Raw genomic sequence first — 14,126 nt, 5'->3', positions numbered from 1 at the left:
AGTACCTGGAACATAGTGGGTACTCAATAAATACGTGCAAATGAATTGAGTGAATTTCACAGCATGTGTCATCTAGGATTTTTTGTTCCCTGAGATAGTCATAGGTACCTAGCAGGAGGACAAATATGGTCCAAACATTTGGTGAACAGTCTACTCTGTTCTCCACCTTAGCATATTATAGTCTCTGAGAGGTTCTCAAAGTTAACCACACCAAAGCTACCTGGAGGGCTTATTGAAACACAAATGGCCAAGCCCTACTCCTGGAGTTTCTGATCCCATTGGTCTCAGATGAGGCTGGAGAGTTTGAATTTCTAGCAAGTTCCCAGGTGATACTGATGCCCTGGTTCAGAGACCACACTTTGAGAACCACTGTTCTGAGGAATCCCGCTGAAAGAAGCCTGATGGACTGTTAAATGAAGCTTTTCCGAAGCATTTTTTACTCTGGACCCCTTTGTTCATGGTTTATCTTGCAAGACAATCAGCATCTCAGTGGGGAAAGGAAGCCTGAAAGGGTCTGAGGTGAACATTTCCCCAAGTAATAGTGAATGGGGGGCCTCATCTCCTCCTCCTGGCATGTCCCATTCCTCCAGGCTCCTGCAGGATCCAGCACAGGAAATGCACAACCCCCACTTCCTCGAGAGTGGATTTTCTGCCCTAACCTCTGGCTCTCCCATCAACACTGCCCTACCTCTGTGGGGGTTTGTGGAATTTGCAAATCAGCCCCAGGCTGGGTGAGGGGAGAAGCTTTGAATTAGATAAGAGACTAATGGAAGTGGACTTTTTAATATAGATCCTCCTCAACTTATAATGGAGTTGTTTTCCAATAAACCCATCATAAGTTGAAAATATCATAAATTGAAAATGTATTTAATACACTTAAGCTACTGAACATCAAAGCTTAGCCTAGTCTACCTCACACGTGCTCAGAACACTTACGTTAGCCTACAATTGGGCAAACCATCTAACACAAAGCTTCCATTTTATAGTAAAGTGTTAAGTATCTCATGTAATTTATTGAATACTATGTTGAAAGTCAAAAACAGAATGGTTATGTTAGTACTGAAAGTACAGTTTCTACTGAACAGGTATTGTTTTTGCTCCATTGTAAAGTTGAACAATTATAAGTCAGGGATCACCCATACATGAAAACAGTGACTTGAGACACTAACAGATCTGCCAAGGTATCATCTAGGGGTAGAAAGGGAGATCTGATTGACACTGCTTAAGGGCAGTGGTGAGAAAAAAAGAGAAAAAAAAACCCTGCTGATTATGTATGCAAAAAACACAGCATGGTGCTAGAGTGCTAGGTACATCATCAGCGCATAATAAAGGTGTGCTTACTTTCCCCGGTGATGAAGTTAAATCCTGGGTGCAAAGCAAGTCTTGATTTACATGATCTAAACACAAATTACAAAGATGGTCTTTCAGGATTGTTTTGGGGATTTGCCCAAATGTTGCTCAACCAAATTTCAAATGAGGGTGGTCTCTTTGACACAGGCTACCTTTCATGTTTCCTGCTCCCTAGCACTCCAGCACCCTGAGTCAGCTGTCACTTTTTGACAGGAGGCCCAGCAGGTGCTTTCTGAGCTGTCATGATTACTTTCCAGTGAAAACACACTGCACTTCTTGCTGCCAGTTTGAAGTGCAGGCAACCTCCTGGGAAGATCTTGAATAGATTTGCAAATGAGAGTAACATCTTTGCCCTGGCATAAAGTTGATCTGGGTGCTAACCAAAGTCTCTCTTTTTTTTTTTTCTTCAACTTAAAATAAAAGTTCAGGGGTACATGTGTGGGATGTGCAGGTTTGTTACCTAGGTAAAAATGTGCCATGGTGGTTTGCTGCACAGATCATCCCATCACCTAGGTATTAAGCTCAGTGTCTGTTAGCTATTCTTTCTGATGCTCTCCCTCCCCTGATCCCACCCCCTTCAACAGGCCCCAGTGTGTGCTGTTCCCCCCACCATGTGTGTCTATGTGTTCTCATCATTCAGCTCCCACTTATAAGTGAGAAGATATGGTGTTTCGTTTTTTGTTCCTGTGTTAGTTTCCTAAGGATAATGGCTTCCAACTTCATCCATGTCACTGCAAAGGACATGATCTCATTCCTTTTATGGCTACATAATATTCCATGGTATATATGTACATTTTCTTTATCCAGTCTATCATTGATGGAAATTTAGATTGATTCCATGTCTTTGCTATTGTGAATAGTGCTGCAGTGAACATACATGTGTATGTATCTTTATAATAAGATGATTCATATTCATTTGGGCATATATGCAGTAATGAAATTGCTGGGTCAAATGGTATTTCTGCCTCTAGATCTTTGAAGGAATCACCACACTGTCTTCCACAATGGTTGAACTGATTTATGCTTCCACCAACAGTGTAAAAGCATTCTTTTACTCTGCAACTGTGCCAGTATCTGTCGTTTCTGAGTTTTGTTTTGTTTTGTTTTTTGAGACGGAGTCTCACTCTGTCACCCAGCATGGAGTGCGGTGGTGCGATCTCGGCTCACTGCAAGCTCCGCCTCCTGGGTTCACACCATTCTCCTGCCTCAGGATCCCAAGTAGCTGGGACTACAGGTGCCCGCCACCACGCCTGTATCTTTTTATTTTTATTTTTTATTTTTTTGTATTTTTAGTAGAGACAGGGTTTCACCATGTTAGCCAGGATGGTCTCTATCTCCTGACCTTGTGACCCGCCCACCTCTGGACTTTTTAATATTAGCCATTCTGACTGGTGTGAGATGGTATCTCATTGTGGTTTTGATTTGCATTTCTCTAATGATCAGTGATGTTGAGCTTTCTTTTCATGTTTGTTGGCCACAAGTATGCCTTCTTTTGAGAAGTGCCTGTTCATGTCCTTTGCCCACTTTTTAATGTGATTTTTTTTCTTGTACATTTGCTTAAGTTCCTTGTAGGCTCTGGATATTACACCTTGGTCAGATGGTTAGATTACAAAAATATTCTCCCATTCTGTAGGTTTTCTGTTCACTATGATGATAGTTTCTTTTGCTCTGCAACTCTTTAATTAGATCTCATTTGCCAATTTTTGCTTTCGTTGCAACTGCTTTTGGTGTTTTTGTCATGAAGTCTTTGCTCATGCCTATGTCCTGAATGGTACTGCCTGGGTTTTCCTCCAGGGTTTTTATAGTTTTGAGTTTTATATTTAAGTCTTCAATTCATATTGAGTTAATTTTTGCATATGGTGTAAGGAAGGAGTCCAGTTTCAGTTTTCTGCATATGGCTAGCCAGTTCTCCCAGCATGATTTATTAAATAGGGAATGCTTTCCCCATTGCTTGTTTTTGTCAGGTTTGTCAAAGATTAGATGGTTGTAGGTGTGTGGTCTTATTTCTGAGTTTTCTATTCTGTTCCATTGTTCTATATGTGTTTTGGTTACCAGCACCATTCTGTTTTGATTACTATAGTCTTGTAGTGTAGTTTGAAGTCAGATAGTGTGATGCCTCCAGCTTTATTCTTTTTCTTAGGATTGCCTTGGCTATTTGGGCTCTTTTTGCTTCCATATAAATTTTAAAATCGTTTTTCTAATTCAATGGTAGTTTCTAATAGAATGGTAGTTTCTATTCTATGTCAATGGTAGTTTCATGGGAATACCATTCAATCTACAAATTACTTTGAGCAGTATGCCCATTTTTAAGATATTGATTCTTCCTATTCATGATCATGGAATGTCTTTCCATTTGTTTGTGTCACCTCTAAATTCCTTGAGTAGTGGTTTGTAATTTCTCCTTGAAGAGGTCCTTCACTTCCCTTGTTAGCTATATTCCCAGGTATTTTATTATTTGTTTTGGCAGTTGTAAATGGGAATTCATTCATGATTTGGTTCTCTGTTTGCCTGTTGTTGGTATATAGGAATGCTTGTGATTTTTGCACATTGATTTTGTATCCTGAGACTTTGCTGAAATTGCTTATCAGCTTAAGATGCATTTGAGCTAAGATGGTGGGATTTTCTAGACATAGGATCATGTCATCTGCAAGCAAAGATAACTTGACTTCCTCTCTTTCTATCTAAATACCTTTATTTCTTTCTCTTGCTTGATTTCCTGGGCCAAACTTCCAATACGATGTTGAATAGGAGTGGTGAGAGAGGGCATCCTTATCTTGTGCCAGTTTTCAAGGTGAATGCATCCAGCTTTTACCTATTCAGTATGATATTGGCTGTGTGTTTGTCATAGATGGCTCTTATTATTTTTAGGTATGTTCCTTCAATATCTAGTTTATTGAGAGTTTTTGTTTTGTTTTTTTGAGACAGAGTCTCACTTTGTCGCCCAGGCTGGAGTGCAGTGGGCCGATCTCGGCTCATTGCAAGCTCCGCCTCCCGGGTTCACACAATTCTCCTGCCTCAGCCTCCTGAGTAGCTGGGACTATAGGCACCCATACCACGCCTGGCTAATTTTTTGTAGTTTTTAGTAGAGACAGGGTTTCACCGTGTTAACCAGGATGATCTTGATCTCTACTGAGAGTTTTTAACATGAAGCAATGTTAAATTTTATCAAAGGCCTTTTCTGCCTCTATTGAGATAATCATGTAGTTTTTGTCTTTCGTTCTGTTTATGTGATGAATCACATTTTTAAATTTGCATATGTTGAACCAAACTTGCATCCTGGAGATGAAGCCAAGTTTATCATGGTGGATAAGCTTTTAGATGTGCTGTTGTATTCAGTCTGCCAGTATTTTGTTGAGAATTTTTGCATCAACGTTCATCAAGGATATTGACTTGAAGCTTGTTTTTTTTTTTTTTTTTTTTTTTTTTTTTATCTCTGCCAGATTTTGGTATCAGGATGATGCCAGCCTCATAAAATGAGTTAGGTAGGAATCCCGTCTTTTCAATTGTTTGGAATAGTTTCAGTGGGAATGGTACCAGCTCTTCTTTGTACCTCTGGTAGAATTCAGATGTAAATCTGTCTGGGCCTGGGTTTTTTTTTTTTTTTTTTTTTTGGTTGGTAGGCTATTTATTACCGCCTCAATTTCAGAACTTGTTATTGGTCTATTCAGGGATTCAGTTTCTTCCTGGTTCAGTGTTGGGATCTAGTTTATGTGCATACTGGAATTTATAGTATTCTCTGATGGTTGTTTGCATTTCTGTGGGGTCAGTGATGATATTCCACTTATCATTTCTGATTGTGTCTATTTGATTCTTCTCTTTTTTCCTTATTAGTCAATCTAGCAGTCTATTTTATTAATTTTTTCAAAAGGCAGTTCCTGGATTCATTTATTTTTTTGAAGAATGTTTCATGTCACTATCTCCTTCAGTTTCACTCTGATCTTGGTTCTTTCTTATTTTGAATTTTTTATATTTTTATATATTTTTTTATTAGGTTTTTGGAGAACAGGTGGTGGTTGGTTACATGAATAAGTTCTTTAGTGGTGATTTTTGTGATTTTAGTGCACACATCATCCAAGCAGTATACATTGTACCCAATATGTACTCTATTCCTCACATCCCTCCCACCCCAAAGTCCATTGTGTCATTCTTATGCCTGTGCATCCTCATAGTTTAGCTCCTACTCATGAGTGAGAACATATGATGTTTGATTTTCCATTCCTGGGTTACTTCACTTAGAATAATGGTCTCCAATTCCATCCAGGTTGATGTGAATGCCATTATTTTGTTCCTTTTAATGGCTGAGGAATATTCATATATATACTACATATACATATACTACAATTTCTTTATCCACTCATTGATTGATGGGCATTTGGGCTGGTTCCATATTTTTGCCACTGCAAATTGTGCTGCCATACACGTGTGTGTCAAGTATCTTTTTCATATAATGACTTCTTTTCCTCTGGGTAGATTCCCAGTAGTGGGATTGCTGGAACAAATGGTAGTTCAACTTTTAGTTCTTTGAGGGATCTCTACACTGTTTTCCATAGTGGTTGTACTAGTTTATATTCCCACTAGCAGTATAAAAGTGTTCTCTTTTCACCACATCCATGCCACCATGCCAACATCTAATTTTTAAAATATTTTTATTATGGCCATTCTTGCAGGAGTAAGGTGGAATTGTATGGTGGTTTAGATATTAGGGTGATACTAGCTTCATAGAATGATTTAGGGAGGACTCCCTCTCTCTTTATCTTTTGGAATAGTTTCAGGATGATTGGTATTAATTCTTTAAAAGTATGGGCCGGGTGCAGTGGCTCACACCTGTAATCCCAGCACTCTGCGAGGCCGAGGTGGGCAGATCACGAGGTCAGGAGATTGAGACCATCCTGGCTAACACTGTGAAATCCTGTCTTTACTAAAAGAAAATACAAAAAATTAGCTGGGTGTGGTGGTGGGCACCAGTAGTCCCAGCTACTTGGGAGGCTGAGGTAGGAGAATGGCGTGAACATGGGAGGCAGAGCATGCAGTGAGCCGAGATCCCACCACCACACTCCAGCCTGGGTGACAGAGCAAGACTCCGTCTCAAAAAAAAAAAAAAAAAAAGGAAATCTGATCAAATTCAGCTATGAATCTATTTGGTCCTGGACTTTTTTTGTTGGCAGTTATTTTTATGACCATTTAAATCTTGCTGCTTGTTATTGGTCTGTTCAGAGTTTCTATTTCTTCCTGGCTTAATCTAGGAGTGTTGTATACTTCCAGGAATCTATTCATCTCCTCTAGGTTTCCTAGTTTACGCACATAAAGGTGTTCATAGTAGCCTTGAATGATCTTTTGTATTTCTGTGGTATTGGTTATAATATATCCTGTTTCATTTCTAATGGAGCTTCTCTCTTCTTTTCTTGGTCAATTTTGCTAATTGTCTATCAATTTTATTTTTTCCCCCAAATAACCAGCTTTTGGTTTCATTTGTCTTTTTATTTTATTTTTTTGTTTGTTTTGTTTGTTTCAGTTTCATTTAGTCAACTCTGATCTTTGTTATTTCTTTTCTTCTGCTGGGTCTCGGTTTGATTTGTTCTTGTTTCCCTAGTTCCTTGAGGTGTGACCTTAGATCGTCCATTTGTGCTCTTTCAGACTTATTGATGTAGGCATTTAATATGATGAAGTTTCCTTTAGCACTGCCTTTGCTGTATCCAAGAGGTTCCGATAGGTTATATCACTATTATTCAATTCAAAAATTTTTTTTAATTTTCGTCTTGATTTCATTGTTTACCCAACAACCATTCAAGAGCAGGTTATTTAATTTCTGTGTATTAGAATGGTTTTGAGGGTTCCTTTTGGAGTTGATTTCCAATTTCACAGTGGTCTGAGAGAGTATTTGATATTTCAATTTTTTAAATATATATTGAGACTTGTTTTGTGGCCTATCATATGGTCTATCTTGGAAAATGTTCCACGTGCTGATGAGTAGAATGTTCTGTAAATATCTGTTAAGTCCATTCGTTCTAAGGTATAGTTTAAGTACATTGTTTCTTTGTTGACTTTCTGCCTTGAGGACATGTCTACTGCTGTCAGAGTATTAAAGCCCCCACTATTATTGTATTACTGTCTATCTCATTTCTTAGGTCTAGTAGTAATTGTATACATTTCGAAGCTGCAGTGTTAGGTGCATATATATTTATGATAGTGATATTTTCTTGTTGGACAAGTACTTTTATCATTATATAATGTTCTTCTTTGTCTTTTTTAACTCTGTTGCTGTAAAGTTTGTTTTGTCTGATATAAGAATAGCTACCTGCCATTCTGTATTTTTTGAGTGGAGCATTTAAGCTATTTACATTCAATGTCAGTATTGATATGTGAGATACTATTCTATTCATTCTGTCATTTGTTGCCTGAATACCTTGCTTTTTTTCATAGTTTTTTGTTTTATAGATCCTGTGAGATTTATGCTTTAAGGATGTTCTATTTTAGTGTATTTGGAAAATATATTTCCAGATTTAGAGCTCTTTTTAGCAGTTCTTATAGTGCTGGATTGGTAGTAGTGAATTCTTTCAGCATTTTTTTTTTTGGGGGGGGGGCATCTGAAAAAGGCTGTATCTTTCCTTCGTTTATGAAGCTTAGTTTTGCTGGATATAGTATTCTTGGCTGATAATTATTTTGTTTAAGGAGGCTACAGATAGGGCCCCAATCCCTTCCAGCTTGTAGGGTTTCTGGTGAGAAATCTGTTAATTTGATAGGTTTTTCTTTATAGGCTACCTGAGGCTTTTACCTCACAGCTTTTAAGATTCTTTTCTTTGTCTTGGCTTTAGATAACCTGATAACTATGTGCCTAGGCAATGATCATTTTGTGATACATTTCCAAGCTGTTCTTCGAGCCTTTTGTATTTGGATGTCTAGATCTCTAGCAAAGCCATGGAAGTTTTCCTCAATTATTCCTTCAAATATATTTTCCAAACTTTTAGATTTCTCTTCTTCCTCAAGAATATCAATTAATCTTAGGTTTTGTCATTTAACATAACTTCTTGGATACTTTGTTCATTTTTTAAAAGAATTCTTTCTTCTTTGTTGCAGTGAGTTAATTCAAAAGCCTTGTCTTCAATCCCTGAAGTTCTTTCTTCCACTTGTTCCATTCTATTGCTGAGACTTTCCAGTGTATTTTGCATTTCTCTAAGTGTGTCCCTTCTTTCCAGAAATTGTGATTGTTTTTTACTTATGCTATCTATTTTACTGAAGATTTTTCCCTTCATATGTTGTATTCATTAAATTGGACTTCACTTTTCTCTGGTGCCTCCTTGATTAGCTTAATAATTGACTTTCTGAATTATTTTTCTGGCAATTCAGATGTTTATTCTTGGTTTGCACCCATTGCTGGTGAGCTGGTGTGATACTTTGGGGGTGGTAAAGAACCTTGTTTTATGTTACCAGAATTGTTTTTCTGGTTTATTCTCATTTGGCTAGACTACGTCAGAGGGAGAATTTGGGACTCACGGGCTGCTGGTCAGATTTTTTTGTCCCAAGGGGTGCTCCCTTGATGTGGAACTGTCCCTCTTCCCCTAGGGATGTGGCTTCCTGCAAACCAAACTGCAGTGATTGTTATTTTTCTCCTGGATCTAGCCACCCAGCAGAACTACTGGGCTCCAGGCTGGTACTGGGGAGTGTCTACAGAGAGTCCTGTGATGTGAACCATCTTCAGTTCTCTCAGCCATGGATACCAGTACCTGCTCTGATGGAGGTGGGAGGGGAATGAAGTGGACTCTGTTAGGGTCTTTGGTTGTGGTTTTGTTTATTGTACTAGTTTTGAGTTGGTTGACTTCTAGCCAGGAGGTGGCACTTTCAAGAGAGCATCAGCTGTGGTGGTAGAATAGGGAGGATCAGGTGGTGGGTGAGGCCATAGAGCTCCCAAGAGATTATGTCCTTTGTCTTTGGCTACCAGGGCAGGTAGAGAAAGACCATCAGGTGGTGGCAGGATTCGGTGTGTCTGAGTGCAGACTCTCCATGGGTGGGGCTTGCTGTGGCTGCTTTGAGGAATGGAGTTGTGGTTCTCAGGTCAATGGGGTTGTTCCCAGGGGAATTATGACTGTCTCTGCTGTGTCATGCAGGTCACCAGGGAAGTAGGGAAAAGTCAGCACTTACAGTCCTCACCCAGCTTCCATGCAGCCTAAAAGACCAGTCTCACTTCCCCCATACTTATCTAACAGCACCGAGTTTATTTCCAGGCAACTGGTAAGCTGGGCTGAGAACTAGCCCCAGGCTACTGACCTGCCAGCTGAGAAAGCAAGCAGGGCTTTCAGGATTTATGCCTTCCCACTTGCAGCAGCTTCTGTGCTGTGTCTGCACTCCTGATTCACTCCCACCCCCAGGTTCTGTCCAGGAAACTTTGCATTCCATTGAAATTGTTACAAAGTTCAGCTGGAAGTTTCCTTCTTCATGTGCTCTATTCCCATTTCCTCTGGCAGCCCTCCCCAAGAACCCCTGTGAGACAAAGTCAGAAATGGCTTTCCTGGGAACTGAGAGAGCCCACAGGGCTCTTCACCCTACTCTTCCTACTCCTGTTTTTCACTTGGCTGTCTAAATTTGTCTCAGCTCCAGGTAAGTCCAAATCCTTCTCTGGTGATCTGGACCATCAGGTTCCCCAGTAAGGGTGTGAGATCAGGGGCAGATGATTCCTTTTCACACTTTCACAATTTGGGTACTTACAGTTTTTCAGCTGTTTCCAGGGGCCTGCAGCAGCAATCCACTTCCTTCAAAGGGTCTATGGATTGTCTCGGCTTTCCTGGTATGTTCCTGTGGGTAGTTCTTGGAGCAGAAGTTCACGATGTGAGCCTCCACATGTTGCTCTGTCCATCCAAGTGGAAGCTGCAAGTTAGTCCTGCCTCCCATCTGTAATTTTTATTCTGAGTCCTGATCTTTATTTCTTGTCTTCTGCTAGCTTTGGAGTTTGTTTGCTGCTAGTTCTTCTAGTTGTGATGTTAGGTTAACTTGATATATTTCTAGCTTTTTGATGTGGGCATTTATTGCTATAAATTTCACTCTTAACACTGCTTTAGCTGCATCCCAGAGAGTCTGGCACATTGTCTCTTTGTTCTCGTTAGTTTCAAAAAACTTCTTGATTTCTGCCCTTACTTCATTATTTACCCAGGAGTCATTCAGGAGCAGTTTGTATAATTTCCATGTAGTTATGTGGTTTTGAGTGAATTTTTAAATCTTGTATTCTAATTTAGTTGCACTGTGGTCTGAGAGACTGTTTGCTATGATTTCAGTTCTTTTGCATTTGCTGAGGAGTGTTTCACTTTGATCATGTGATCAATTTTAGAGAAAGTGCCATGTGGCAATGAGAAGAATGTATATTCTTGAGATGGAGAGTTCTGTAGATAGCTATTAGGTCCACTTGATCCAGAGTGGAGTTCAGGTCCTGAATATCTTTGTTAATTTTCTGTCTCAATGATCTAATATTGTCAGTGGTTTGTTAAAGTTGCTCGCTATTATATTGTGGGAGTCTAAGAACTTGCTTTATGAATATGGTGCTCCTGTATTGAGTGCATATATATTTAGGATAGTTAGCTCTTCTTGTTGAATTGAACCCTTTACCAGTATGTAATGCCCTTCTTTGTCTTTTTTATCTTTATTGGTTTAAACTAGGATTGTGACCCCTGCTTTTTTCTGTTTTCCATTTTCTTGGTAAATTTTACTCCATTCCTTTGTTTTGAGCCTATGTGTGACTTTGCACGTGGGATGGGTCTCGGGAAGACAGCATACTGATGGGTCTTGGCTCTTTATCTAGCTTGCCATTCTGTGTCTTTAAATTGAAACATTTAGCTCATTTACATTTAAGGTTAGTATTGTGTGTGAATTTTATCCTGTCCTCATGATGCTAGCTGGTTATTTTGCAGACTGGTTTATGTGGTTGCTTTATAGTGTCACTGGTTTGTATACTTCAGTGTTTTTGTAGTGGCTGGTAATGGTTTTTTCTTTTGATATTTAGTGCTTCCTTCAGGAGCTCTTGCAAGGCTGGCCTGGTGATGACAAATTCCCTCAGCATTTGCTTGCCTGAAAAGGATCTTATTTCTCCTTCACTTACGAAGCTAACTTCTGCTGGTTCTGAAATTCTGGGTTGGAAATTCTTGAAGAATGTTGAATATTGTCCCCCAATCTCTTCTGGCTTGTAGGGTTTCTGCTGAGAGGACCACTGTTAGTCTGATGGGTTTCCCTTTGTAGGTGACCTGGCCTTTCTCTCTGACTGCTGTTAACATTTTTTTTTCTTTCATTTGGACCTTGGGGAATTGTATTAGTCTTTTCTCATGCTGCTATAATGAACTGCCCAAGACTGGGTAATTTATAAAGGAAAGAGATTTAATTGACTTACAGTTCCACATTGCTGGGGAGCCCTCAGGAAACTTATAATCGTGGTAGAAGGCAAAGGAGAAACAGGCACCTTCTTCACAGGGCAGAGTCAGTGCAAGCAGGGGAAATGCCAGATGTTTCTAAAACTATCAGATCTCATGAGACTCACCCACTATCACAAGAAGAGCATGGGAGAAACAGCCCTGGATCCAATTACCTCCACCTGGTCTCACCCTTGACATGTGGGGATTATTGGGATTATAATTCATGATGAGATTTTGGGTGGGGACACAGCCAAACCATATCAAGAGTCTGATGATTATGTGTCTTGGGTTGATCTTATGGAGTATCATACTGGGGTTCTCTGCAGTTCCTGAATTTGAATGTTGGCCTATCTTGCTAAGGTTTGGGAAGTTCTGGATGATATCCTCAAGTATGTTTTCCAACTTGATTCCATTCTCCACACCCCTTTCAGGTCCCCCAATCAATCATAGGTTCTGTCTCTTTACATAATCTCATACTTTTTGGAGATTTCATTCATTCCTTTTCATTCTTTTTTTTTTTTTTTTCTTATTCTTGTCTGCCTGTCTTATTTCAGAAAAATAGTCTTCAAGCACTGAGATTCTTTCTTCCACTTGGTCTATTCTGTTATTGATACTCATGATTGCATTGTGAATGTCTCATGTTGTGTTTCTCTCTAAACTGGCTATCAGCTCCTGTATTATTTTATCATGATTTTTAGCTTCTTTGCATTGAGTTACAACATGCTCCTTTAGCTCAGCAAAGTTCATTATTACCCACCTTCTGAAGCCTATTTCTATCAGTTCAGCCAAGCCTCAACCCAGTTCTGTGCCCTTGCTGGGGAGAGGTATTGCAGTCATTTGAAGGAGATGAGGCACTCTGACTTTTTGAGTTTTCAGCATTTTTGCATTTATTCTTTCTGAATCTTTGTGGGCTTTTCTACCTTCGATCTTTAAGATTGTTGACCTTTGAATGGGGTTTTTGTTGATGTTATTTTCTGTTTGTTTGTTTTTCTTTTAACAGTCAGGCTACTCTTCCATAGGGCTGCTGCAGTTTGCTGGGGTTCTGCTCCAGACCCTAGTTGCCTCAGTTTTTCCTGTACCTGTATGTATTACCAGTGAAGGCTCAGAAACAGCAGAGATGATGGCAGCCTGCTCCTGCCTCTGGAAGCTCTATCTGGGGGTTTAGTGACCTGTTGCCAGCCAGAATTGCACCTATAGGAGGTAGCTGGAGACCGTTGTTGGGGGGCCTCACCCAGTCAGGAGGAACAGGATTAGAGACCTGCTTAAATAAGAAATCTGGCTGATTTTTGGTAGTACAGCTGTGCTGCATTGTGGGGGACTCTTCCTTGTCCAGACCCTTGGACTCTCCAGAGCCAGCAGGTTATAACAGCTGAGTTGACTGAACCACAGAGATGACAGTCACCCCTCTCCCCAGGAACTTGGTCCTTCTCATGCAGATTCCAGCTGTCACTTTTGGCTGGCTGGAATTCCAAGCCAGTGGGTCTTAACTTGTGAGGTGCCGTTGAAGTGGGGCCCGTAAAATGACACTGCTTGGTTCCCTGGATACAGCCCACCTCCTAGGGGTATGTAGGGATAGATATTGCACCACACTGGGAATCCCAGGGCCAGATTATGCAAAATTCCTGGGTCTCTGTGTGTGGCTGAGTGGCTGAGTGGCTGCTCTGCCGGGACTCCACACACCTCTGTGAGTCAGACCCGAGGCTCTGGTGGCATGGGCTAATGAAGGGATCTCCTGATCTGCAGGTTGCAAAAATCTGTGGGAGAAGCATGGTTTCCTGAGTGGGATCACTCACTGCTTCCTTTGGCTCCATGCTGTTCCCAGGTGGCTGTCGCCCCACCTTGCTTTTCTTCATTCTCTACAGGTCGGGCTGTTTGCCTAGTCAGTCCCAGTGTGAGAGTGTGGATATTTCAGTTGAAGGTGCTGAATTCAGGCATCACTTTCTTTTTTTTTTTTTTTTTTTAGACGGAGTCTCGCTCTGTCGCCCAGGCTGGAGTGCAGTGGCCGGATCTCAGCTCACTGCAAGCTCCTCAGGCATCACTTTCATTCCTCTCTGTGAGGGCCACAGACCGCAGCTGCTTTTAATTGGCCATGTTGGCCCCAGGTCCAGCCTCTTTTTTCTAATGTTTAAATTAGTGGCCTGAGGCCATATGGCCTTGCAAGTCTTAAGAGAATCTGGTTTGCATGGTTCCAATCCTCCTGGTAAACAGCTCTCCATTTTATGAAATGAAGTTGACCCTTCAAATATGTCCTTTGGAGCAGGGGCTTTTGTAGTTCTGTCCATTGTCATCTAAACTTAACACAATAAGGCCGTTGGAGTAAAGAATGGCTTTCTAGAATGCAAGGCACTAAAATAAGGTAACACACTCCTTACTGTAGCATGCTAGTCC

At 40.4% G+C, this 14,126-nt stretch overlaps 1 protein-coding gene across 1 annotated transcript in view; it reads left to right on the top strand.

Annotated features, from left to right (window-relative positions):
- Positions 1 to 14,126, top strand: part of CLSTN2 (calsyntenin 2) — a 632,434-nt gene that overhangs the window by 577,424 nt on the left and 40,884 nt on the right. The gene's annotated exons all lie outside the window — the stretch shown is intronic.

The sequence above is a fragment of the Theropithecus gelada genome, chromosome 2 (assembly GCF_003255815.1).
Source record: "Theropithecus gelada isolate Dixy chromosome 2, Tgel_1.0, whole genome shotgun sequence".
NCBI lineage: Eukaryota > Metazoa > Chordata > Mammalia > Primates > Cercopithecidae > Theropithecus > Theropithecus gelada.
This window is presented reverse-complemented; position numbering and strand designations above follow the sequence as displayed.